At 41.9% G+C, this 27,218-nt stretch overlaps 2 long non-coding RNA genes across 2 annotated transcripts; one reads left to right on the top strand and one right to left on the bottom strand.

Annotated features, from left to right (window-relative positions):
* Window positions 1-18,583, bottom strand: LOC122466364. Its single transcript, XR_006291795.1, has 4 exons — window positions 13,107-18,583; window positions 11,027-11,152; window positions 9,742-9,925; window positions 1-98 (listed from the first exon to the last, which is right to left on the bottom strand). It is a non-coding gene; the product is annotated as an uncharacterized LOC122466364 (long non-coding RNA).
* LOC119566526 lies at window positions 7,429-25,557 on the top strand. Its single transcript, XR_005225682.2, has 3 exons — window positions 7,429-7,651; window positions 19,865-19,938; window positions 24,884-25,557. It is a non-coding gene; the product is annotated as an uncharacterized LOC119566526 (long non-coding RNA).
* Window positions 25,558-27,218: the final 1,661 nt, after the last annotated feature.

The raw sequence follows: 27,218 nt of genomic DNA, 5'->3' as shown, positions 1-27,218 counted from the left end.
GTTTTTCAACTCCACGTACTATAAGACAGCTTGAAGAGAGTCCATGACAGTGATTCATGGCTTGAAACTCAGGACCATCTGCTCTCTCAGAGAGTTCCCTGGCCAAGGTAAAAAGGTGAGGCTTAACAGCTGTATTGTCTTTGCTTTATAAAGTTTATCTAAAACTGTCCAACGATCAGCAAAATTCTGGCACTAGTACGATTATGGCAGACTCAACCTTCCATATGTTTCAATATCAATGAATTCTCATAAAGCAACTCTCCTGTGTCTTGTCATGTGTTGTCTCTAGGCTGTTGACATGAAGTGTAGATCTGTTGCTCTCTCTTTCAAATCTCAGCTTTTATCCTATGCCACCTTTTGCAATTTATAGACTCCCTTTAGTTTGACTGAAAGTGTTACCACTTAACATGGGCTTTGCATAAAATCTTCAGCATGTGATACTAGAACTTATTGTCTATAGTTTGTCATGTAAGTAACTTCTGCAGAGATATTACAGTCATAGTAGTTACCATTTAGACACTGGTTTACATCTTTGAAGCAACTATTTGACATCCATAAGTCACGGTGAAAATGTCAAATGAATGGAGTCCATATTTATTCTTTCATTACTCTCATGAAGAGAGAAATACCACCCTGTCTTTTTTCTTCCTATTTTAGGTAGCACTGTGCCATTTTTCCCTCCAAGTTGAATGAAAGGACAATATATAATTGTGCTGTCTGTATAACAGAGCAACAGTGCCGGTTTTTTAGGGCTTTACAAGTATTTTACGAACATGACATAAAAACTAAGCAAATAATAATACTTAATATTTATACAGGCTCTCTACACAGGGGCAGGCACTATGCTGCCACTAGCACGCCTTCAGAGCTATAAGAAGGCTGGCTAGGACACTAGTTGAAAACACACTGTCATTTCTTGTAGGAAATTTGTTTTCCCCTACATTTCCTGTGGGGAAAAAAATTCCAGCAGAGAACTGAAACGGGAAGCCTCATATTTTTGGTAAACATTCACCTCCACACACACACACACACACCAAAAAAAGAGTAATGAAATGTTTCGTTTTGGTGAAAAAGTCAAGTTTTATTAACAAAAGGTTTTGGAAAACACACACACACACACACACACACACACACACACACACACACAACCTCCCCAGCTCTGCTATCATTCCATAGCCCAAAGGGGCCATAGTCAGTGAAATTTATGGGAGTGACCAGGGCCAGTCCCTCTGATTCCCCCACCCCTTGCCAATACTAATCCCAGCGTTCAACTGCAGCAGGCAATGGAGGAAGCATGTGCTGATTATATCTGATGGTGTACGGGAAATCTCTGTTCAGACGTTATTTCTCTGATGAAAAAAGCCAACATCTGATTCCATTTTTAACCCTATTAAAATAGTACACTGGGAACAACTGGGAAATGTCAAAGAGCTACAGGGCAAACTTCTCTCTGTACAGAGCCAGTTCTGCAATTCCACCACTGACTTCTGCTCTTTTCCTGAAGGCTCAAACATCTTCCTGGCAGCAATCCACTGCATGTAACTGCAGCTCCCCCCTTTCAGCTAGCTAGCAAAGCTGCAGCTGCATTGACTGACTGTTCACACGTGCTGGGTCCCTCTTCTACTACTGCTCCCCCATAAGTTCACCTCTATGCATTGATCCAGCCTCTATCAGACATAGCTCCTACCTCAGCTGCTATTGATTTTTACCTCCTTTCTTAATTTTAAAAGCTAAGTAGAAATTAAGGGGCTAATGGTACCATAAACTGGCAAGTAGAAATGATGACACAATAAAACCCCATTTCTAAATAGTGACAAGCATGTGGCTGGAACTCCCAATAGCAACACAAGCTTTGACAACGTACTGTCACAGTGGGTTACAAAAACTAAAAGGCAGTAGTCTGGGAGAAAAAACACTGCATATGGGTAATGAACAAGGTGCTAATTGGGTTAGGTGAGTGAGACTATAAAGGAAGCACAGGTGCTACCTCCAAGGTTTGTGCTGTGACCAGAGCAGTTAGGAGGGCTGAGATCTAGGAACAGTCTTAAAACTGACTGAACTTGAACTGAACTGTGTTTTCTTGAACTCTTTGTTACCAATAGCAAGCAGAGACAGAGAATCAGTGTGTCAGAGAGCAATAGGGCTCTTTGAGAAGAGAGGAAACAGAATGAGCCCTTTAGAAACAAAGGCAGAGTCTTGGAAAGGAGAGAGGCTGTTTCCTAAATAGCTAAACTAAACTAATAGTGTAGTAGAAATGTGAAGTAGAAAATCTTAGTTTATTTAGCTTGTCCCCCACCCTAGCTAGTGCAAGATTTTTTAAAGTTAACTAATCCTTTGTCCATTTCAATTTCAAATATCCTAATGAACGAAGCTCCCACCTTTTCACTTGGGAAACTTTTTCAATTTAATATGCAAAGAAATCTGTGATATGTTCTCCTTAAATTTTCCCCTTCTTATTGTCCTTTCATTTTTATTTAGCTATCCTTCTTAAGTAATTTCTCCACTTTTTTTTTCAAACCATTTCTTAACAAAGTCTTATGAAGACTCAACACATTAAAGGAGGTAAAATATTCTATTGATTAAGGTTATGACAGAAAAGACCCAGCTGCTTATGGACTTTTCTGTGTCAAAGTAAACCTAAACTGCTGAATGGTTATCAACTCACATTTGGGGGCATGCATCTACCACTCAGTTTGATGCTGATATGAGTTTGATTTGTATTAGAGCAAATGCAGTCTCTTAGAGATGTGTGCAGGAAGTTAAAGAAACACAAGAACTATACCTGAGTTATTTTCCTTCTCATCTTTTAGGAATTCATCTAGCTGGCATGGCCCCAGGTCAGCCATACCACAGACAGCCTTTTCATTTGTTTCAGAGTAGCAGCCGTGTTAGTCTGTATTTGCAAAAAGAAAAAGAGTACTTGTGGCACCTTAGAGACCAAGGTGAGCTGTAGCTCACGAAAGCTTATGCTCACATAAATTTGTTGGTCTCTAAGGTGCCACAAGTACTCCTTTTCTTTTTTCATTTGTTGTCACTAGCTTGTGGTATTTCAGGAGTGGTGAGGAGTTTTGGGGGAGGGTTGTTTTGATCTTTGTGCTGCTGTTAAGATCTGATGAGAGATGGGCTCTGAGAGAGGCAGTACCCAGGATTGCAAACCCTCCAGGATTGTCCTGGAGTCTCCAGGGATTAAAGATTAATATTTAATTAAAGATTATGTCATGGGACGTAACCTCCAGAAATACGTCCAACCAAAATTGGCAACCCTAGCAGTTCCTGATAGCCTCATGATCTCTTCTTACACCACAGTCAGCTTCCTCTATTTCAGTGGCTCCAATTAGTGGGGACTGGAAGGGAGCTTTTTGCCCCTTTCCCCCTGGCCCAAGATGTTTGCCCGTGCTCAATGTTCCATAGGCTGTGGAGCTCGGGGCGGGAGAGGGAGTGGCTTGGTCACTTTTAAGCAGTGGTCCCATATTAAATCAGTATGACTGTTGCTGGAGCAGTCAGGAGCATAAGTGTTGCTCCGGCTGTGTGGTCACTATGCTGTTGATATTTGACCCAGCCACCCCTCCATTCAAATGCAGTGCTGGCTGGGCCAAATTTCTGCAAGTGGCATTGCAATCCTGTGTGCCAGGTGGCAATGCGGCTCAAATCTGGGGGGCCGGCTGTTTCAAATGTTGTGACAGGGTGCAGAGAGTCTGTACCTGTACAGCGGAGCACTGGGGAATCCATCAAGAACTTGATTCCTGGCAGCACCAGCTCATGCTCTGAGTGGGTGAGAGAGGAGTGACTCCCCAGCAGAGGGAGACCTGGGGTCCCTATGGGAGGAGTGAGGCGGGGGAGGAGAGACTGGAATGGGATCCCTGCTGACGGAGGACACCAGAATTTCCCATCACCCAAGAAACATCTGAGTTGGCGCTCCATTTGACAATTAATTTGTTTTCTTCCTCCAGTATAGTGTGCTTTATCCCCCAACCTTGGTCTTCACCTGAACCTTTCCTTAGGTCAGATCATCCTGTACAGGCTTGAGTGGAGGACAGGAAACTGTAAGCAAAAACTTTGTAGTTACTTCCTAATGATTCTGTCAGAGAGGCAGGGCATGGGTTTTACTCTAAGGGCTCGGCTACACTTGCAAGTTAGAGCGCATTAAAGCAGCCTCAGGTGCCCTAACTCTCATGATCTGTCCACACTGACAAGGCACTTAGAGCACCTGGACTCTGCAGCTGGAGCATTCCTGGTAATCCACCTCCACGAGAAGCATCACGCTTGCTACGCATCGGCTGAAACACCCCAGCGTCAGTGTGAACGAGGTGTTGCATTACTGAGCTCTGATCAGCCTCCAGAAACGTCCCATAACGTCCCATAATCCCCTTAAGATGATAATGAAACTTGAAAATATATGGTTCTGTAAATGTCATTTCTTTTCTTTAAGACAAGGGGGGTGAGATAATATCTTTTATTGGACCAACTTCTGTTGATGTAAGAGACGAGCTTTTGAGTTTCACAGAGCACTTCCTTTCTTTTGGTGAATATTGAAGCTAAAATGAATGAATTAACCAAAGCTGAACACCCAGGAAAAAATAAATGTTGTTGTATTGAGACATTAGTAGTAGTTCTTTGGATATAATTGTGAAGAGGGGCACTTATATAAGGCCCTATGCACCCATCTCACAGGTTACCAGGCTGAAAATTGAATAGCAGCATGCACCCAAGAGACAGCAGAACTCAGCCCCCAGTAAAATACAAAACTCCCTTCCCCTATGGAGATCTAACCTTCATTAAGCAACAAGCCATGCAAATGGATGTTCCTTGCAGTGTAAGTGTGACACCCAATAAAAGGTTAAATTTTATGTAACACTAGATCATCCACTAGCAGCTAGCAATAACATCATATCCTTTAAGACATGACTGACCAATGGGAGTTTATTCCAGTGATGTGCTTTTGGCTTGATATATCCTGTGGCCCCAGATGGAACTGGAATACTTTCTCCTGCTTCCTCATGCAGTTTTAATTAACCTCCAATGTATACATCTCTTACTGTTAATAAAACCACCAGGTGTCTCCATTTCCTTCAGATTTTGAAATAGGATCAACTGTCCCTAGCTGCCATTTGATTTGTTTCACTGCCTGATTTCATTGTGAAATCAGAAATGCCTGATCCAAAATTATGATAAAATGTCAGTTACTCTTTATAATTATTTAAACTCTCTCTCCCCTTGATCTTGGAGGTTGGAATTAATATAATAGTAATAGTAATATAATATTAATAAAATAACTATCAGAATTAAAGCTGGGCCAGAACCCCAAATTTAGTTCTGCATTGCAATCTAAATTGTCTCTAACATATACAAAAATTCCTGATGCACACAGTTGCCGGATGTTTAGAGATCCTCAGGCAGACCCTAAAGGCAACTAGCATCCAGCTTGAATTTCTTAACCATTCTCTGAAGGTGATTTTTGTTGCCTTTTCAGATACATTTTATTATCCTAAATTCTTTGAATAGTATAGCCAAAATAATGCAATCCTGTCAGTGTACATGAAGAGTTCAAAACAGAATGAATGACTGAAAGCTCACCATTCTTGGTCAAGGAATGAGGCTACAGAATGAACTTCCAGAGGAGAATAGATGTTTTATGACATTTTAGTTTATACTACAATCTCTCTTTGAGAGAACATTTCCATCATAACCAGGATAACAATTACAAGAAGTGTTCTTATTCCCCGACCTTCCAAACAGTCCTCTACTTCAAGCGTTACTTCCAATAGTAACCAGAAAAGGGAGGTTTCAGAGTAACAGCCGTGTTAGTCTGTATTCGTAAAAAGAAAAGGAGTACTTGTGGCACCTTAGAGACTAACCAGTTTATTTGAGCATGAGCTTTCGTGAGCTACAGCTCACTTCATCGGATGCATAGCATATCGTGGAAACTGCAGAAAAGGGAGAAGAGCCAAAAACTTCATAAACTTTTGAGGGATTTTGTTATGCTAATCTAATGAAGATGATATACTGAAGATAAATAGAGTCTCTAGACAACCTCTATGAGATCCATTTGTACTCTCTCATGTAAACAGGTCCTCCTCCTTGCAGAAAACCTCCATAACTATTCCTTAACGGTTTATGGGACATTGTGAGACTCCAGGTGGAGTTGAAAGTGACTGAGTTTCCAGAGATTTTTAGGGGAATTATACCAGTTAGATAGATTTGGTTCTATCAGTGGAAATTCTGCAAGTGAATTTGAGATTTCAATAAATGGGTAATACAGTCTATGAGAATACAGATCAGGGAATGGAAACACTATTAGCAGCTGTAGGGGGCTTGATCAAAGTGAGTTTGAAAGCCAGATTAATGAGTGGTATACAAGCTGCTTTGCGGTGACCCTAGGCTGTATGAGGATAACTGGGACTCTCTTGAAAATAGGGACTTTTCTTCCAATTGCAGCTCCAGTGGGGGAGCTGGCAGGGGTATATCACAGGTTTCCCTTCACACACACTTCCTCCTCCTGTTTAGGAGGAAACCTTGATCTACTATCCCTTTGCCCCTTGCATCCCTAAACACATGCAATAGCTATGGGCATAGTCCCTGTCTTCTCCCAGCTTGTACATGGCAGAGCAGTTTGGGACAGATCACACACAGAATCCTGGATCATGCAGAAGGAGAGCCCCATTCAAATGACTTTGCTGGGGACCATGGATTTACCTGAGCCAAACTTTGATCCTAAAGATGACGCATGTGCACGTATGCAGATATATGCACGCTTGTGCTACAAGTACCTAGTCCCATGGCCCTTCCTCACACAAAATGCCAATTGAAATCAATAGTTTTGCCTCAGGTAAGAAAGCAAGGTCAGGCCCAAAATGTATTATTCAAGGAAGTTCTAATAAAGAGCTTGTGCAGCCCAGAATGCAGCAAAAAAATACATCAGATTAGAGCAGCAGCAGCAAGTGGCAACTGCTTTTCTGAAGCTAAATACAAAGCAAAACGATTTCCTGCGTGCAAGATAATTTGCAAATGCTAAAGCCGTTAATCCTACCAACACCCTCGCTGTCTAATTAGCAACTCATGCATCATTGTTCAGCAAAAGGCAGAGGGAGATTCTAACATTTGTATTTAATAATGAGTGGGAAATGAATGTACCCAAAAGAAACCACCAAACAAAACCCCATTGTCTCTGGGAATCCAGCTCATACCTGCGCTGTACAAGTGCACAAACTTCCTGCTGGCTCCACAAACAGCAGTTGCTTGGCAACGGGAGCCCAGCTCCCAATAATAACCCGAGCGGCTTTACAACTGCTGCTAGACCCAATCTTCCTACACCCAAATGTATTTATTTATTTTAAACAGGGAAAAAAATCTTGCCTTATTTACAGTGGAGCAAGTTGAAGATTCTTAATGAATGCAAAATCAGATGAAATGTTAATCAAGCGGGGGAACAAATAAAAATGAGGCACAGATGTGTCCTTTTCCATCTCTTCTTCTCTTCCGCTCTTGAAGCATTGTTATTTAAAACACCTATCCAATTTGGCTCAGGGGCCTAGTACACCGTGGTGTCATAGCCCATTGAAATCTGAGAAGGACAGGTCTGACCCCAGCCAGCAAACTAATTAGAACTGCAGCAGCAGCAGAAGCAAGGAGCTGAGCTGAAATAACAGGCAAGGTGGGTAAATGTGCAGTTGGGATTTGTAGTTAATATCCTCCTGAAAGAAATTAAATCTTGTTTGAGTGAGTCAGTGGGTGGGGAGGGCGAGAAAGTGAGTGAACGAGCCTTGCTGTGAAATTAATAGATACAAAATAGACTGCACTAAAGCAGCTAAACTTCCTTCTATAATAACTTTGGGAGGAGGCTGGCATGAAGGATGTGGCACAGAGCAATAGAAATGTTTAACACCTAAGAGGGAGCTTTTAGAACTGTGTTAGAATAACTGTGTTGAATGTAATGTAAAGCTTGAGTGTGTGCTGTGGAGGTGAATGATGTAAAACAAACTTCAGTTCCTCTGAATATCTGGCAGATAATGACTTAAGCACAGGTACAACCATTTGAGACTTTTTTCAAATCACAGATGATCCATCTGCATGAACGTCTCTTTGATTCAATCCCTGAGTTTCTCATGTTGCACTCTGAGCCTTTTCTTCCCTTCAGTTCCTTTTTTCCTTATTCTCCTCTATTAAAGGCAAAAAGAAAAGGAGTACTTGTGGCACCTTAGAGACTAACCAATTTATTTAGTCTCTAAGGTGCCACAAGTACTCCTTTTCTTTTTGCGAATACAGACTAACACGGCTGCTACTCTGAAATCTATTAAAGGCAGATAACACAGCATCTTCTATTAACTTAGAATCATAGAAGTTGTCAAAAGTAGCTTTGGAAGGAACTGTGTTCTTGTCACTTGTTAAAAAGTAACTTCCTTGCTAGGTGGGTATTTTCAATATCCCAAAACTCTCCCACAGGACTACCTGTGTGGAGAAATTCTTTGGCTGTGAGGTATACTGGGGGACAGAGGGGAAAAAACAGCTTTGGATCTTTTTGAATGAAATTAATTGGAATCCAAGTGCATTGCTACGATAAATAGAACAGGGGGAAATATCATTGCAGAATGAAGCGGTGATGTGCTTGGCCTTCATAATGGCTGTTCTAGAGCATTAGGTGCCTGTGCGCACATCTTCATTATTAGTATTTCAGACTGCAATCTTTCATCTGCGGGAGAAACCCACATTAGTGAGATGCCTCAGTAATGTAATATCAAGGCTTTTTTGTTCAGGGAGACTAGATTCTTACCACTCTTACGTTTTAGTTTCACAAATTCCTTTTGTGGAGTGGTGGGCGGGAGAAGTGTGTGCTGTTGCTGCTCAAAAGCAGAAATGCTTGGCAAGTCACATCAGATCAGGCTAGTATGGCATTGTTCAACTGTACTGGGAGGACGCCAGGAGACACTGGATGTGGTTTTATTAGACCGCAACTTTATTATTAACTGTCTGAGAGTTCCTGACAAATTAGTGCACAGTGCAGATAATTCTATGATCATTTCAATATATGCCCGGGGGCTTCTGTCAGCCTCCCCATATTTTCCCATCCTGGTCCTTAGCCAACCCACTGTTGGGACCTTACCATCCTCACCCCTCAAATGAGGGTAAATGTAGGCTACAGAGGAGGGGGGTTGGCTTCCTGCTGTGCTAGTCATAGGAGCACTGAACCCCTCTACCCCCGTGCCCACTCCTTTAACGAATAGCTCCTTTACATCTTTTACCAATCTCTTTATCTGGTTACTGTATCCCTTCCCTACAGAGTACCTGCACTGGACATCTGCCACAAAGAGGCAGCCTCAATTAGCTTGGCTGCCTCCCACCCTATATACAGCCGGGTTCCCAGACATCCCCTAATGCCCCCTTTAATATCAGCCGAAACCGTGTCAGCCCCCAAGTCTGACAAGTGAACCCCATTCTCCCTGAATAATTTTGGGGTCCCATATGCTATGTCGGGATGTGAAGTTACCAACCCCTCTTATAACTCCCATGAATTTAGCCACCTCCCTATTCACATGCGTCCTAGCCTTGTCGACCGTGGGGACATCATAGCTCCCCACTACACCCTGCATTGCAGCATGTCCAGCCATAAAAGTGTTTTTACACCTGGGAAAAGTTCCAAGATCTGTCCCAAGTCCCTCTTAGCACTGAGCATTAAGGCTATCCCTTTACACGTTACCAGAGCATTTTCCCCAAGGTGAACCACAATCATATCTGGTGCACATTCACAGGCCACTACGGTGTACAGAAGGCGCATCAGCTGGTTCCATAATACACCCCTTCTTCCATGCCATCTCAGGACAGATTCATTACTGAGACCGAGTTGTGAACCTGGAAGCATGCCTATGTACCCAGAAAGCAATACTGTGCCCACAGATCCACAGAACAATCTGCCTGGCCTGTCTTCCTGCATCTGGAACGAAAACACAAAGGAAAATTATCACTGATTGCCATGGGTGGCGGGTATAAGAGGCCAGGGAAGGCTTAGCCTTCCCTGGTGCTGCCACTGACCTGACACCTGAAGCCACCCTTCCCTGAGACCCACATTGCCTCCTCCACTCCACACACACCCCACCCCACCCCAGGTCCCCACTGCTCGCTGCATCCCTCCTCCTTGGCCAGTCATCTGAGGAGGGTCGGGTGGCTGGTGGCGGCAGCTTGGCCCAATGCAGTTGGGGTTGGTGGGCCGGGACCCCTCAGAGCTTCTCCTTTTATGGGTTGGGGGAGGGTTTAAGGCTCTGGTGTGCGGGGTGGTGGCCTTAGATGGAAGGGGCTGGCCAGCAGGCTAGCCTCCCCAAAGCAGGGGTTCACCCGCCGCCCATGCTGATTGCCTGCTGGGGTCTCATGTACGTTCTGTATGCTTCCAAATGTCAATGTCCAGTTGCCTAGTCCCCATACCTGTCTGTGCCCATGATGTTGCAACTCCAATCCTGAATGAGTGGGAACCAAATTCATGGTCTGGGAGCCCCAATCTCATCAGTCCCCATCTCAACACTGTAACAAACTCATATGCTGTGAGGGGACTCCTGTCTCTGTGCATAAAGAGGGGCACACCCATCCCCATTCTTATCACCATGTAGGCTATCAAAGCCTCCAGTAGGCAGACCCTGGGCCCACCACCCTCCCATAGGATAATGGATTCACCCCAGCCTTCTTGATCTGTCTTTGACTTCTACTATAACTATTTGCCCCTCCCAGTGTATATCCAACAGTTCCAAAGCCCTTCCAGAAAAATCCTTACAGGACCAAGGTACAAATTCTCTGATCCTAAAAAATCCAAAAAGTGATACCAAAAATGCCGCTCTGAACAAGGCCACCACCTGTTCATTGTGGACAGGATATATATGACATATATTCTCCAGGATCCACACCAAATCCCTAAGAGTAGCAAATGTGATGGGACAATGTGTATGCTTCCTGAAGTCAGGGGTCAGTGCTGCGTGACCACCCTTCTAGAAACCTTCAAATTAAAAAATTGCTGCAAGGATATGGGGTAACCCTTCAGGCTACTTACAAATGTCAGGGCTGATAGGTGATTGGAGATAGTTGAGGACACCAGTTGTCGAGTTACTAACAATACCATTTACTGCAGCACATGTTCCTCTGTAATGGGCCATGTAGGTAAGTGGCCTTCCAGATCCTGAAATTGCACAAAATCATTAAAACTTCTCCCACAGCTCTGCAGTGTTTGTGCACTACACTAACAGCCATCATACGCCAAGGTTCCATAGAGCTAGCTATATCTGTTTGGGTTCCTTGCTGGCTCCTGGTGCTGGTTCCCAAAATCTGTCCATCTAAAAATGAGGCATGCATTTGCTATTCCATTATCAGTCCTGAGCATATGCTTGGAAAAGAAGTGGTGGACTTCTTTTGGATCATGCCTATGGGAGAAATCCACAAATTCTGTAGAGGTAATTGCCTGAATGGCCCTGCTACCCTATTCTCATTTAATTCCTGTGTAATCTTTTTTGTTACAATATGACCCATCTCCACTAAGGACTTCAAATTTGTAGACATCACTTGACCCCCTTTCCCCATAAAGATGATTCTAAACCTCACAGTAAATCAATCCCACAAATATGCCCCATCTACCTTGTTAAGGGTTCTCCTTTGGGATTACCTTAACACCTCCAGCTTAATTGAGGCAAGTGCCTTTGTCCAACCCACTGTTTTCAGCTCACCCCCCACCCTTGCCTCTGTTTTGTCCCCCATCTCCTGCTCCCTATGTGCAGCACCTGACCTACCCCCAATCCTGTTCGCGCACTGTGACCTTCCTCTACTGATCTGTCAAAAACGGCTGTCTGGGCTCCAAAGCACATTTCACAAGCATGCCTGAATTTGCAGATGCTACAAAAACTAATGTTTTCATTGAATGTCCAGAAAATGTTGTTACATGCCGCAGGCCTCCGTTGGGCTTGTGCCAGAATGAACAGTCCACTGTCCATGTGGACTTCAGGCTCCTGTGGCATCATTCACTCCAACCACAGAGTATGATGTGATATGTCCCACCGGATCTCAGTTTGTGTGGTTGCCTCAATCTAAACTGTTTGTCATAATTAAACCAAGCCATGTTCCTGAGCGTATTATATGCCAGCCTGATTATACCCATATATTTAATCAGTGTTGGGCTTCTGTCTGGGTAAGCCTCTGCAATAACTCCCACATAGATCAGGAAGGCAATCTCCCAATTTTCCCATGTTCTAGCTATACGTGCCCGCTTGGGCATTTCATTGCCCCTGTTGCTCTGCCCCAACTTACTGTCTGGCAGCACTTCTCTGTGCAACAATGATAATATGTGTACATATTCACCTCTCAACATTTTATCCCTGATAGTACTGAGAAGGTGAACTCCACCGAGTCAGCCACCCCAGCGTAACTGTACTCGAGGGTGACCGTTGGGGCACACTCCATGTCCTATTGCCCCCCTATTGCCCCCCAGCAAGCCTTGGGACTGCAGTTCTATCCCATGAATAGAATCCCATGAATAGTTCTATCCCATGAATAGTCCCTGTCAATGGGTGAATCAAAAGGTGCCCAGAAATCTACCCCCCATTAGGGGATCACATCCCCTGGTAAGGGGCCTGCCCTGCTTATCTCCTGTTTCTCAAACTCGAGCCCACGCTGGGCTTCCATTACTACCCATTCCAGACCCCTGCACCCATGTGCACTCCCAGCTGCTGCAACAACTGCAGATTAGCTTGCAGCAGCTATGTAACACCATTAGCATCCATAGAAGGTGTTTGTACCCCAGACATCTCAGATACAATTCCAACTTCCCAGGACACCCAGTGTTCCCCATGGTCTATTTATTACCCTCCTATGTCCACCCTCTGCTCCCCTGTGTAAGTGCCCTAAGGGGAAAGGTGCGGTCCCTGAACTGCAATAGGGTTCCCCCTACAACACCTATTGCCACACTGGGTGACAAGGACTCACATTCACACCCTGCCCATGTAACATCCATCTGGTGCCGTCATGGATACACAGGTCCAGTGCTCTGGAACAGCTATGGAACAATCCCTCGGAGGACACTTTTAGTGTGCCAGACCCACTTAGTGTCTCACGCTGTCACTCGGATAAGCTGCTAGGGTACTTACCCTTGGACTAAATCTCGGCGCCTTCAGAGCCCCTGCTTCACACCATGAGCTCCCTTCAGTCAGTCCACCCGAGTTAGGCACCTGAGAGAGACTTGTACACAGAGGCGGATTAGGAGGTTGTCGGGCCCTGCACCAAAGCAAGCGGGGGTCCCTCCCTATCCCTTCTGCCTGCAGTCCCCTGGCACTCCTGTCAGGGAGTGAGATCAGGATGCAGGGGCTTCCCCTACTCCCCGGCGATGGGCAGAGCAGGTTGGAGCACAGGGCCACCCATTTTTCTGGAGGAACCCTCAGTTGGCTGGTCCCCCTGGGCACGGGCTCCGTTGGCCCAATGGCTAATCCACCACTGCTTGTACAGCCAAAGGGAGCAAAACACTGCCACCTTCAGCAGCTGCAGTGACTCTCAGCCAGTGTTGTAAAAGCAGTAGAGTTTATTAGATGTCAGGATCACAGCATAGAAAGTTCTTGGTCAGCACAGAGAAAAGAAAGTTATAGCATGGTCCATTCTGGATACCCAGAGCCCCAGCCAAACAGTGTCCACCCTTGGCTTCTGCTCTGTCCCTCTGTCCTCTTTTTCAAATTCCTGAGCTAGTCTCACCTGGCCCTTCCTCATGCTTTGTTGTCCAGCTGGTCAAACATGGCTGGCTTCCAGGAAAGATGGGCCATCCAGAGTTGGGTTCATCTTAATTAATTAGCCTCTTACCGTTTGTATGGCAACTTCCACCTTCTCTGTATGTGTGTGTGTGTGTGTGTTCTTACTATATGTTCCATTCTATTCATCCGATGAAGTGGGCTGTAGCCCACGAAAGCTTATGCTCTAATAAATTTGTTAGTCTCTAATGTGCCACGAGTACTCCTTTTCTTCATCCAGAGTTGTTAATTGTTAAGTAGTAAATGTCCCACTGATTGGATTTGCCATTGTCTTCATGGATCCTCCACTGACCTGGGCCACAAACCCTGGAGAGTTAGACTCCACCACCAACCCTAGTAAAATATGCACTAGGAACTATTTTGGATACATTCTATGGCCTGTGTTATATAGATGATCAGATTAAATGATCACAGTAGTCCCTTCTGGCCTGGGAATCTACAAATCCCTTCATTATTTTTACACAAATTAGGCCTAATTCCCAACATATCAGTTTTGGTCCATTAATTTCTGTTTCCATTCTCCTGTTATTCAACAGTCAAGATCTCAACACAATCCTTACGGTGGTATCAGTTTGAACTAATCCACTCTCTCTCTCGTAATCTTTTTTCTAAACAATTTTATATATCTTTTTAAGCTGGACATTTGTAGACTTGGGCAATTTAGAGTGCAGGTATCTGCATAACACTTGGATGTGAATGGGATTGCTCATATGCCAAAAGTTGCACACATGCTTAGGTACCATGTTGAATTCAGGTATAAATGCAGCTCTTTCAAGAGAGGGGAAACTGTGATAGTCAGTAAAACGTATTTTCTAGTTCAGAGCCCAGAAATAGTGCATTTATGTCTTTGCATACTGACTCTGTATATTGCCTTTGGGGAATCTTTCAGTGTTGTGCCATCATAGGGAGGGATTCCTCCCCAGGGTGATTGTGGAGTGAAGGGCACTATGTGAAATGTCGGATGAAATTATTGCAATATTCTTTTCTGTGCCCATTGAAGCTCTGGGACATGCATTCCTTATCACTTTCTTTCATGAGGAATACCTTCCAAGGTATCAGATCTGTGGATCTTTCACCAATTTCTAAGACATGGCTACTATACTGAGTATTGAATACTGGTTATTGGTGGAATATGAGGTTCAGTGCAAGATTCTGCAGCTTTTAAATAATGCTATGGGTAGATGGGTCCAAATTTGTTTCCAGGACATATAACCTTCCATTTCTTATGGCCTTTTCTTTATTCCTCACATGAAAACTTGATAGGTTAATCACACTATGCTCCCCTGGTATGACACCTCCAAAATTCTCCTTTCTGTAGTTCTTCTTGGAAGAGCTTACAAAGATTTACATCTAACTATAACACCTGCTTCTCGAGTCAAACTTTTTAAAAATTCACTGTTGCAGAGCATTTTGACATTGCTTGCTAGGAAGATTCTGTGAAGAGAGAGATGAAGAGAGGAAATAACCTGGTGATACACATTAGCAGCCATGAAATATACCACGGATTGACAGTGAATTGACTGCAGATTCTGGTGGCTCACTGTGAATTACAATAAAGTAGCTGCAATATTACTATTGGGGAACAGTGGTAACTACATCATGGCTATCCCACAGCATGGCAATTAATTTGTACCTCACTGTATTTCTCAGATTATAATTAGTCTAGGGTGGGTTGTTGTTTTTTTAGTTGTTATTTTATGGAAGGGAGGAAGTCAGCCCGCCAGGTGTGGACTTCAGTGGGAGTTGAGGTCACTCAGCATCTTAAAGAAGGCTCTCAGAGCCTTCATAGAGATTTTTGAAGGGTTTTTGTATATCAAAGACGCCTCTGGATTTTTTAGGTGATTTCCAAAATCAGATCAGCCAAGTAATAAGGGCCACACTGAGGCCCTTTAAGATATAAAGGTATTTCTATTTTGATTTTATCCCTTCACTTGAAGTAGGAAGAAGGTCTTCCTTTGTGTTTATATAGCTCCTGATCAGGGTCTCTGGGTTCTACTTGAATATAAATACTCAATATAATGTTATTCTGAAAGGGGCTAATGGCCACCAGCAGGTGTCTTGAATGCAAAGACAATCACAGATCTCATTAAAGCCAATGGGTGTGCCATGTATAACTCTTTCAGGCTCAACAGGAGCAATGAAGGCTCTTTATTTAGTAAAAACAACTGGGATCCATGGAGCAAGCAATTGCCTTAGGCATGGCAGGTGTAGACTGTGTATGTTGGAGTCAGTGAAAGCCAGGAGAAACAGTTGTGAGTGTGACCCTGAGAAGAAGCTAAGGGACATGGATTGTTTGGGCACAGAGTTCACTGGAGTAGCTGATTTGGGGATTTCTGAGCAAGGAATGGTCTGTTGATATTGGTTTCTACTGGCAGAGAAAAATGACTTTTTGCACCATTTTAAAACAAACATGATTACATTGTGAATATACCTGTCATGTCACCAATTTCTAATCCTAATAGAAGCAACCCGGCAAGGCCTCAAATTTTGGCTAACTGCTTGGGCCAGAGGGGCAATAATCAGAATAATAATAAGCATAGAATAAGAAATTTGCTACCATAGTGTAAAAATAAGTGTTGATGAACTTCCCTAGTTGAATTTCTCTAGCCAACTCTTCTTCTAAGGAATGGCCAGCAACATTCTAAGCCATCCCTTTGCACTTCAGTATCTGCAGCAAAGTGTTCTTTTAAACAAAATGACTTTTATACAATTGCATTAGGCCCAGAAATGAAAGTGCAATATATTAAACTCAGATTTTAGATTGCCCTGGAAATACATAGATTCAGGTCTTTTATTGTCGTTAGACAGAGACAATTTGTACAATTGCTCTGCTGAGCAGAGCTCCTGTGCTAGACAAGCACCTATATTTCAGTATTAGATTTGGCATATGAAATCTATCTGAGGGATTTCTTCCACTCTCCCTCTTGCCTTGTACACTGTTGTTGTTGTTGTTAGTTTGTTTCCATTGGAGAGTTGCACAGTAAATCTACAGACCTTATTATCCAGTCCTTGAAGAGAACAACCCATGGACCAAAGACACAGTCTTGTGTTATGGAAACAGCAGTGAGGCTGAATCAAAGGAGTCTCCAAGAGGAATTCTGGGATTGCAGCTGGTGGGAGGTATGGCTAAAACTAAAAGCCACCTTTCTGTTCCCCCCAGTCCTGAGCTAGCCAGAAGCCAAAACGCCCACTGGCATAACTGAAAGCAGACTTAGGAATGCAGTTAGCTGCTGTTCCAGCTGAAGATCTGGGAGATACCATGCACTCTGACCTTCCCCAAAATACACACCTATCCATGCCCAGCGCACTCTTACCCAGCGATTGGAGGGGAGGCACAGCCTGTGGTGTAAAGTTGACTACTTGTGCTTTGTGCAACCCCAGTGTTCCCTGGGGGATCCTTTGCTGCCCCTTTCTGCCTGAATCAGAGATAATTCTTCCTGGGGAGTGCATGCAGCGGCTGTGCCGCCCTTTAAATAGATCCAGTGTGTGCTGTGCAGCCCAGATTCAGGAGGCAGTGAGGCATGGTCCCACCCTCGTTTCCTTTACCCCTCTAATAGCTAGTGCCACTGCTGGTGCTAGCATGGAGCAGCATCAGTTGTCCCCAGCCACATTGTCCACGAAAAAATAGAGGGGGAAGATTCCTGGATCCTCAACTCTCAACGCTTTGCACACTATGGAGAGCCAGTTACAATTTGGACCGGTAAATTTAAAGGGGTTTGATAAACTGTTTGATCAGCATGTGCTAATTCAGTTTTGCAAAACTCTCCTGGAAACTTACCAGCCCAGACACAAAATCTCCTCAGCCCCTTTCTACTATGGCTTTGAGGGGGGAAATGAGCATTGTTTTACTCACACTACATAAATGCAAAGGGGTAAATCCTCAGATGGTATAAACTGGCATAGCTCCATTGATTTCAAATGGATCTGCCTCAGAGTGTTTATACTTTTTTCCCTTCCACTATTGCATTCTAAATATACTATATACAGAGCACTGTCTCTTGGATTAAGAAGATGTGGTGAACCACAAATAACCATGGCCAACAGATGGGATTTAGATCTGAGCTTCCTTACATTTTAAGGATGTTTGGATCTGGGTTTTGGTTCAGGACCATCTCTAAAATTTTTCTTGAATGTTTTTAATCAAGTTTTTACCACTATTAAAGGTCTCTCAAAAAGATGTAAAGAACAAAGGACTAATTCTGATCTCACTCAGGTCAGTTTTACACTAACGTAACTTTGTAGATATCAGTGGAGTTTCTCCTAATTTCCACTGGTAGAACTGAGATCTGCATCTTGCTCCAACTCTGTGTGGACAGATACTGTACAGGATGAGTTGCACTTGGAAGAACCTAGAAGGAAAATGTCAAAAGTATCTTAACACATATCTCTTATAAAAGATGTAAAACCACTGCAGTTCATACACAAGGTAATTAGATGTTCAGTCTGTTGTTATCAAATTGCAGGTGTTACTCCTGCATAAAAGGTGGCGTTGCTGACATTTTTCCTAGTCAAGACAGCAGCAGATCTAACAGCTACCTATTCAATCACCTATTCAGATATAGCAAAGAGTTTTTTGTAGCTTCTCAAAAGCAAACCTTTTTTTTCCCCCCCTCCCTTTGGGAAATCTATGTCTTTTCTAACTCCGTGGGGAAAAAATGAACTAATAGGACATTTTGGAATCTGAGTTACGAATGCAGTCTCATGGGATTTTTTCAAAATTCAGAGACTAGATAGAGAGAAGCTCATCAGAGGGTGATGAAATAAAGAATGATACTCCCCTTTGTCTGACCGTCAGATCATACATTATCCAAAACTTTGGAGTGATGAACCTGTGAAGCACAGAAAGCCGTCAGAGAACTGTGAGCTTCAAGGTTCCATCTGAACATAAAGCTATATAAAGAACAGAGCAATGAAATAAAGAAGGCTGCACACATTAACCTAGCAGAGTAATGGAGAAGAATTCAGCCTCAAGGTAAAGGCCTTATCTACACTACAAACAAAACCATCTCGGGGGGTCAATTGAAATGTAGTTGTCTCCTGACACAGTTAAAACACTCATCCATTTTCCAGCCAAGATGGATCCTTCACCATTAGTGTGTATTTGAAGTGAGCAAGGGGGAAGAATTTCATTTTGGATAACATTTCATGAAATGCTGAAAAAATTCCTTCTGGGTTTTTTAACTCTTGTCCAAATTTCAGCTGCCTGAATCTCAGATATGGTCAATCTCAAGGTCTTTAGCTGTCACCAAATGCAAGTTTTACAACTTTATAGGCAATTTTAATTCTTCTGCACCTTTACCCTGAACTGTGGGTGAGGAGGTTCACCTCCCCAATTCCCTTACAGTGCGTCTGTGTGAGGTCCTCAAGTCTTTGGGCTTTAGGTGGAGGCAGTAGATTTCACTCAATCTGAATGCAGAAACAAATCACATTTAAGTGAATAAAGAGGGACAGATGGCATAAGAAAAAAAAAGGGAAAATCCTTTTCCAGGTCTGGAGCCAGCCAGTATTCCCAAATATTTTATAACATAGCCCACTGTAGTCTATACATATGCCATATAAAATGAACTGTAAATCTAAGGACCACTGAACAATGAATTTTCCCATTATGTCACAATTACAGAAATATCTGCACTAAATATCTTTGAGCTGATCCAGGAAGAAAATGTAAAGAGTGTTTGCAATCCTTCAGAATATAGCCTTTTGTCCCTGTGGTGAAATGGCTCGCTCCTTGATTCTCATATAGACTTCCTCTGAAACCCTGGAGAACTCATTTATCCTCTCTCTGACCGATCCATCTATCTGTAAAATGAAGGTAATATTTCCCCATTTCCAAGACTCAATTCCTGAATGTTCAAAGCACTCTGAATTTCTGGGATGGAGGGCACAATATAGGCATGAAGTTTTGTTATTATTTATTGGAAGGTGTTAATGTGCTTAGCAAATATAATCCAGCAATTGAAGGATTAATTATCTGTTTCTGTTGTACATATAAATAAAACAAGTGGTGCCTGCTTTGTCTCCTATTTGATCAAAGCACCTAGGAATGGGGAAAAAATACAAGGCCTTGTTGAATCTAAAGTTGTAACATTCTTTTGTGTTCATTCTTTCAGATGATGTCACAGCATCCTTTCATGCTGAGGATACCCCTCCGGGCAAAGGAACCCCAGTTATTAGGAACAACTGGGTAATAGTAATGCGGGATTGATTATTACAAGTATAGATAGTTGGGTTTGTGATGACTGGAAGAACCGTATGGTGAATTCACGGCTGGGTGTGAAGATAGGCACACAGGATCTGTGTCAAGAGATAAATATAGCTGAACTACTCAGTAATAACAACCATAATATCATTGTATTGAACATCTTTGTAGGGGGGAAATGCCTAAGAAACCCACCACAGTAGCATTTAACTTCAAAAAAGTTAAAGAACTACAAAAAAATGAGGAAGTTAGTTAAATGGGAATTAAAAGGAACAGTCACAAGACTGAAATGCCTGCAGGCTGCATCATAACTATTTATAAACACCATAATAGAGGCTCAAACTAGATGTATACCCCCAAGTAAAAAAAATAAAAGCAATAAGAGGACAAAAAGAAATGCCATCATGGCTAAACAACAGAGTTAAAGATGCAGTTAGAGACAAAAGGACATAATTTTAAAAACTGGAAGTCATACCCTAATAAGTAAAATAGAAAGAGCAAGTCAAGAATAAAAATATAATTAAGCAGGTCAGAAAAGAATTTGAAGAGCAACTAGCAAAAGACAAAAAAATTAACAGCAAACATTTTTTCAAACATATGGGAAACAGGAAGGCTTCCAAAAAAGTCAGTGGGGCCACTGGATAATCAGGTTGCTAAAGGAGCACTCAAGGAAGACAAGCCATTGAGAAGAAGCTAAATTAACTCTTTGCATTGGTCTTTACTGCAGATAATGTGTAGCAGATTCCCACACCTGAGTCATATTCTTTTTCAGTGACAAATCTGATGAACTGTCACAGATTGAGAGTCAATAGAGGAGATTGTGGAACAAATTGATAAATTAAACAGTAGTAAGTCACCAGGGCCAGATGATATTCACCCAAGAGTTCTGAAGGAATTCAAATATGAAATTTCAGAACTACTAACTGTGGTATGCAATCTATAGCTTAATTCAGCCTCTGTACCATATGGCTGAAGGATAGCTAATGTAACATGGATTTTCAAAAAAGGTTCCAGAGGCAATCCTGGAAATTACAGGCCACTAAACCTAATTTCAGTACCAGGAAAATTGGTCGAAACTATAGTAAAGAACAGAATTATCAGACACACAGATAAACATGATATGTTGGGGAAGAGTCAACATAGCATTTGTAAAGGGAAATCACGCCTCGCCCATCTATCAGAACTTTTTGTGGGTGTCAACAACCATGTGGATAAGGGTATTCCAGTTGATATAATGTATTTGGACTTTCAGAAAGTCTTGGACAACGTCCCACACTAAAGGCTTTTAAACAAAGTAAGCAGTCATGGTATAAGAGGGAAGGTCCTCTCATGGATCAATGACTGATTGACAGGAAACAAAGACAGGAAACAAAGGGTAGGAATAAATGGTCAGTTTTCACTGGAAAGAGAAGTAAACAGTGGGGTCCCTCAAGAGATCTGTACAGGGACCAGTGCTTTTCAACATTTTCATAAATGATCTGGAAAAGGGGATAAACAGTGAGGTGGCAAATTTGCAGATGAAACAAAAGTACTCAAGACAGTTAAATCCAAAGCTGACTGCAGAGAGTTACAAAGGGATCTCACAAAACTGGGTGATGGGGCAACAAAATGGCAGATGAAATTCAATGTTGATAAGTGCAAAGTAATGCACATTGGAAAACATAATCCCCACTATACATACTAAATGATGGAGTCTAAATTAGGTTTTACCACTCAAAAAAGAGATCTTGGAGTCATGGTGTACAGTTCTCTGAAAACATCTGTTCAATGTGTAGTAGCAGTCAAAAATGCTAACAGAATGTTAGGAACCATTAAGAAAGGGAGAGATAATAAGACAGAAAATATCATAATGTTATTATATAAATCCATTGTATGCCCAAACCTTCAATACTGTGTGCAGTTCTGGTTGCCCCAACTCAAAAAAGATATAATAGAATTGGAAAAAGTACAGAGAAGAGCATCTGAAATGATTAGGTATATGGAACAACTTCCATATGAGGAGAAATTAAAATGACTGGGACTATTCAACTTAAAAAAGAGATGACTAAGGTGGAATATGATAGAGGTCTATAAAATCATGAATGGTGTGGAGAAAATGAGTAATGAAGTGTTATTAGCCCCTTTTCTTAACACAAGAACCAGGGTCACACAATGAAAGTAATAGGCAGCAGGTTTCAAACAAGCATAAAGTACTTCTTCACACAATGGATAGTCAACTTGTGGAACTCATTGCCATGGGATGTTGTGAAAACCAAAAGTATGACTGGCTTAAAAAAAGAATTAGATAAGTTCCTGGAGGATAGGTCCATCAATGGTTATTAGCCAAGATGGTCAGGGACAAAACCCCATGCTCCTGATATCCCTAAACCTTGACTATCAGAAGCTGGACTGGATGATAGGATGAATCACTCAATAATTGCTCTGTTCTGTTCATTCCCTCTAAAGCATCTGGCACCAGCTGCTGTCAGAAGACAGGATACTGCGCTAGATGGACCACTGGTCTGACCCACTTTGGCCATTCCTTTGTTCCTATTAATTACTATAAAAACAGCCCTGCAAAATAACAATTTAAGAGCTACATAGGAGAGGCCGTGTTGGCTTTGAGTAGACTTCTGTTTAAAAAAAAATGTTTTTCTCTGTATAATAAATCTTTGCTTTGGTAGTCTTCAATATAATGTGGAATGAAATAGGCTTCACCTGGATAAGATCATTATAGGTTCTCATGACAGTCATGGAAATGGAAAGAACAAGGGAAAGAAATACAAAAGGTTAACTGGGGAGGGGGGTGTCTCAGCAATCTTAATACAGAGGCCAAAGACTGAATAAGCCTGAAGACAATTACAAATGATCTTTCAGATCAAGGATGAGGAGCAGCCAGGGATGGACTGCAATTGCTTTGCATTCTGTTCTAGCCTATCCTATAATGGGGACTCTTATTCTGTATATAAGTTTTCATCACCACCCATTTAAATTTTACACATCTGCGCGTTGTTAGCAGTGTATTTAACAGTGTTTCTGAAAATGCCCAGGTTTATGGTAAATCATGTGTGCATTCTTTCCTACATTTTTTAGTCAATTTGGTTAATTTACTGTGGTTCTGTTTAGACAACCACCTACTGCCCAAAATCCTCTATATCTCCTTAGAACAGGTGGTTGTTTTACCAAAAGCTTCAGATCATCATTTGAATTTTTGACTGCTTATTAGAGCCCACATCTCTGAATCATTTGAGGTTACTGCTTTCTACCTCAATCGAATTTAAAATTGGGCTTCCAAAGGTTAAAGCCTACCCCGGTAACCACTGGACCACCAAACAATATGTCGAGGTCTGATTTTGAATAATCATAAAGCTGGAAAGTTTTATGGGAAGATTTCAAAGGCACCAGTGGGAGTTAGGTGCCCAGCACCCAGTGAAAGACTTGATTAGACATAATTAGACTTTCATTGGAAGCTGGGTATTTGTGCCTTTGAACGTCTCCCCCTTAATATCTAATTGTAACTACCAATTTTGTTTGTGTTATTTGTATGTTTGACTGTCCCCAGTCAAGTGCCATAGCAAGTTTGACTGTCCCCAGTCAAGTGCTCTGAGTTACACTTTCAGATTAAATATATGGGGGGTAATTCATCCCTGTGAGTGCAGGGAAGAGCAATTTGTACCCTTTGCACAGAAGGGAGCCGCAACACCTAAGCAGGATTCTACACAGTGTATAACCCCGACTCCCACCTTCTACCAGCAGGGAGTAACTTTCTATTCTGACTAAGGCTCCTTGAGCCTCCAACAACAGAGGCTGCAGGAGAAACCTGCTGTATCAGAACATCTCTCATGTGCACTTACCAGCCTACTCAGTGCGTTGTGCCAGTCAGCTCCACTCTCCTCAACAGAATAGGGCTTACAGGTAACTTGCACCTCTCTACCCCTGCTCCAGGTGGACTTTTTATGATCATGAGCTTACAGTCTTTTTCCTGCTAGCTGTAAACTAGTCCATCATTGTCTTAATGTCCTCTGGAGACATTCTAAGTGACTGGCTATGCATTTTTGCTGTTTCTAATGTTACATGATCATCAAACAGCAGCAATGGCATCTGAAATGCACAGTAAGTAATATATGATTCAGACAAGAATTACCTGTGTTCACACAGCTATTTATAAAATACACTGACAATAAGATGAAGTAGTCAGCTTCCTCTATGCTTCCACAGCCAATGCATATATAACCCAACCCAATAAGTACATACACTTGCAGCATTAAATAGATTTCCTTTTTTGTTCTATTGCGCTATGCCCTAGGGTTCCAAAGCTGGGATGTATGAGTTTAGATACAAGTCAATCGGTAGCTGCCAGATAAATTGTGTCTAAATAAATAGAAGTTCTAGATAAAATTAAACAGCCTGTGGCAAGACACTTGTGGAAATAAACCCACTGATACTTAGTATATGATATATGAAAATTGTATTTGTCAGACCCAAAAGAATGAACACATATTGTGCACGCGAGCACACAAAAGGCAACTAGTTTAGGACAAAATGATGTCGTTCAATAAAAAGATTTATTGTGTGACTAAAATTAAAATTAAATTCCTGTTAAAATATTTATGTAGATGTGGCTGAAACGTTCTGCTTAGAGATAAATCAGGGAAGCCTTTGGCATTTCACAGGGATATAATTCCACTATTCTTCTGCTGCAAATTTAGTGCTTACAAGATGTTAATGGCAGTTCAGTTTTCAGGACAGTCTCCAAAGACTATTTTTTGTTCAGCAGGTGGTGAGGATTTGCATCCATATTTCAAATATACTTCTATCTCATTACTGGCTTCTTATTTCTTTGTGATTTATATCTCTATAAAATTCTGGCTTGCTCAATGGGGAATGGGATTTCAAAAAGGCAAATTCTGCATAATGTGGACATTTATCATTTTCCTTTTTTTTTCTTTAGACTTCACTTCTTGAGAGAGAGTGGGAGAATGACATGCTGCACTTAACCAAAAAAAAAGAAGAAAGAAAGAAAGACTTTTCTATCTGAAATTCAACTGCTTTAAAAAAGCTTTAGAAATTGGGGTACTTGTATACAGAAATGGTACTCCACCCTGAGTGGCAATATTATTTTGCTGTTACCTCTGTTAAACTGAACTGTAATCTTTAAATAATATATGTACATTGGAAAGTGAGTGTGCTTGGGTAACTGTTAATTTGTAAGAGTTGTAATCAGTACAAATTCAGTAAGTGCTTTTTGTAATAGGACTGAACATAATGAATTGATTTGGTATTCATGCAGATGTCACAAGTAATTTCAGAGCTGTTACACTGTAATTTTGTAGCACTTAATAGAGATTATGGCGGTAGCAATTTTGTCACTGTAGATAAGGGGCTCTTTAGTGTTTCCTTCATAAATTTTCAGCTTCTGCTTTTCAGGTGTTTATGATTTAGGCCAAAGGTGAAATCCCCTGGCCTAATAAAACCAGGGCATAATTGACCAAGCCCAGAAACAGAGATGGGCCAAGCAGCAAAATTCAGAGCGGATTTTCAACACCACAAAGTTTGGGAAGAGAGTTCAGATCCGGAGCTTTGGTTCAACCCATTATACAATCAAATATACAGAATCACATTGAGATTTTGGAAACTATGAATGCATTTGCTTGAAACTCTCTACACAAAGTTTGGGGTGTTTAAAACTAGAGGGGAAAAGGTCCAGCTATTACATTTGGATTTGAATGTCAAATCCTTCCAACATCCTACTCTGGAAAAAAAAAAATTCTCTCCCATCATATCTCTCTCCATTCCTTTCCAGAAAGAAATGTTAGGGTTGTTTGTACTCATTTCTTTCCAGAAGATAGGTCATTTGGAGATGACAGGAAAAAGAAAGCAATTCTCCTTATATATGAAACAAATTAATGACTTTCTTTCAAGTACTTGGATAGCAAAAAGAAATAAATTCAAACCTGAGTATTTTGAGCAGCTGACCTTTAAAAATAGCCTCACGGCCAGGTTTGGGGGGCTTTCAGAAAAGCAATGTGGGCCCTTGCAATCTGCAATACATAGTGTTAGGGGGCTTATTCCTTCACACACTTACTTCCCTGGTCCTTCTCGCATGAACAGAGAGCAGCAATACCCAAAGTTCAAAGGTGCAAACAATTCGATGTTTATTGGGGTGAACTTCCAGCAAGCATGATTCCAGTTTCCTTCCTGAGTGTCCCCCTTCCCAGCTCTGATACCACAGAGCCTTACCTGTGTCCCTGTTCCCATTCCCCCCCTTAGCAAAACATGATTCCAATTTCCTCACCCCCATTCTCTGTTCCCATTCCCCCACTCTTACTTCCTGATTGACTGCAGACTATATAGTAAAACTTGAGATCTGCTTAGCTATACCTTAACCAATCATTTTACTGAAATTTAACTAACCAAACCTAACATATTGTAACATGATTATTTAATCAATTATTTCCCACCACCTTAATTAGTTTACACCCAGCAAAATTAATTATACAGCAGACAGAAACAATCACAGAACCAGACAGAGATTATACAGACAAACAATAGGGAAATGGGGACTACAACGATAGAATAACAGAGAAATGAGGATTTCACATCCCAGCTATTAATAAGTGAGTTCTTGCCAGACAGGATGCTATCAAACTAATTTTCCTTTTACATCTTCTAGGCACTTCCCTTTCTCTGGAGGTGATAGGCATTATCAGGACAGGGTTGTATTCCTAACAGCCCTATAGCACCTTATTTCAATGTGACTAGTTTGGAATGTGAGGATGTGACCTTTTGCTTATGGCTGCCTCTGCTGCTTAGCCAAAGATCTTAGCCTAAGAACAGGGCCTCAGACTGTCACAGCAAGAGAAGGCCCTTACACCGGCAGACAATGATTTTGAGTCTTTCTTTTATACCTCTATAACTAGCTAAGTGATAAGAATACACCTAAATTCTTAGAGTATAGGCCTTTCAAGACAGGCCTGAATATCTATATCCTAACACATAGTCTTACGGCTAAGCATTAAGAATGGAAAGGGATGCCTCTGAATTTCCCTGGCCTTTAACATTATTTTCAGTGCATGTGGATTTCTTGTTTAGTCTATGGAACTCTTCAGGATAGGGCTTGTGTTCTTCACACACTACCTATTGTTTGTGTCCCATGCAATTAAAGTGTTACAGAAAAAATAATAATCAATAATAAGGGAATTTAGTGCTGTGGCACCCCAAAGACCAGAGTCCTACATCCACAGAAAAACAGCAGAGATGCAAGGTTCACCACACCACATGGGCCA

This window comes from Chelonia mydas, chromosome 6 (assembly GCF_015237465.2).
Source record: "Chelonia mydas isolate rCheMyd1 chromosome 6, rCheMyd1.pri.v2, whole genome shotgun sequence".
Classification (NCBI taxonomy): Eukaryota; Metazoa; Chordata; order Testudines; family Cheloniidae; genus Chelonia; species Chelonia mydas.
Note: the sequence above shows the minus strand (reverse complement) of the source record. Positions and strands in the feature narration are given on the sequence as shown.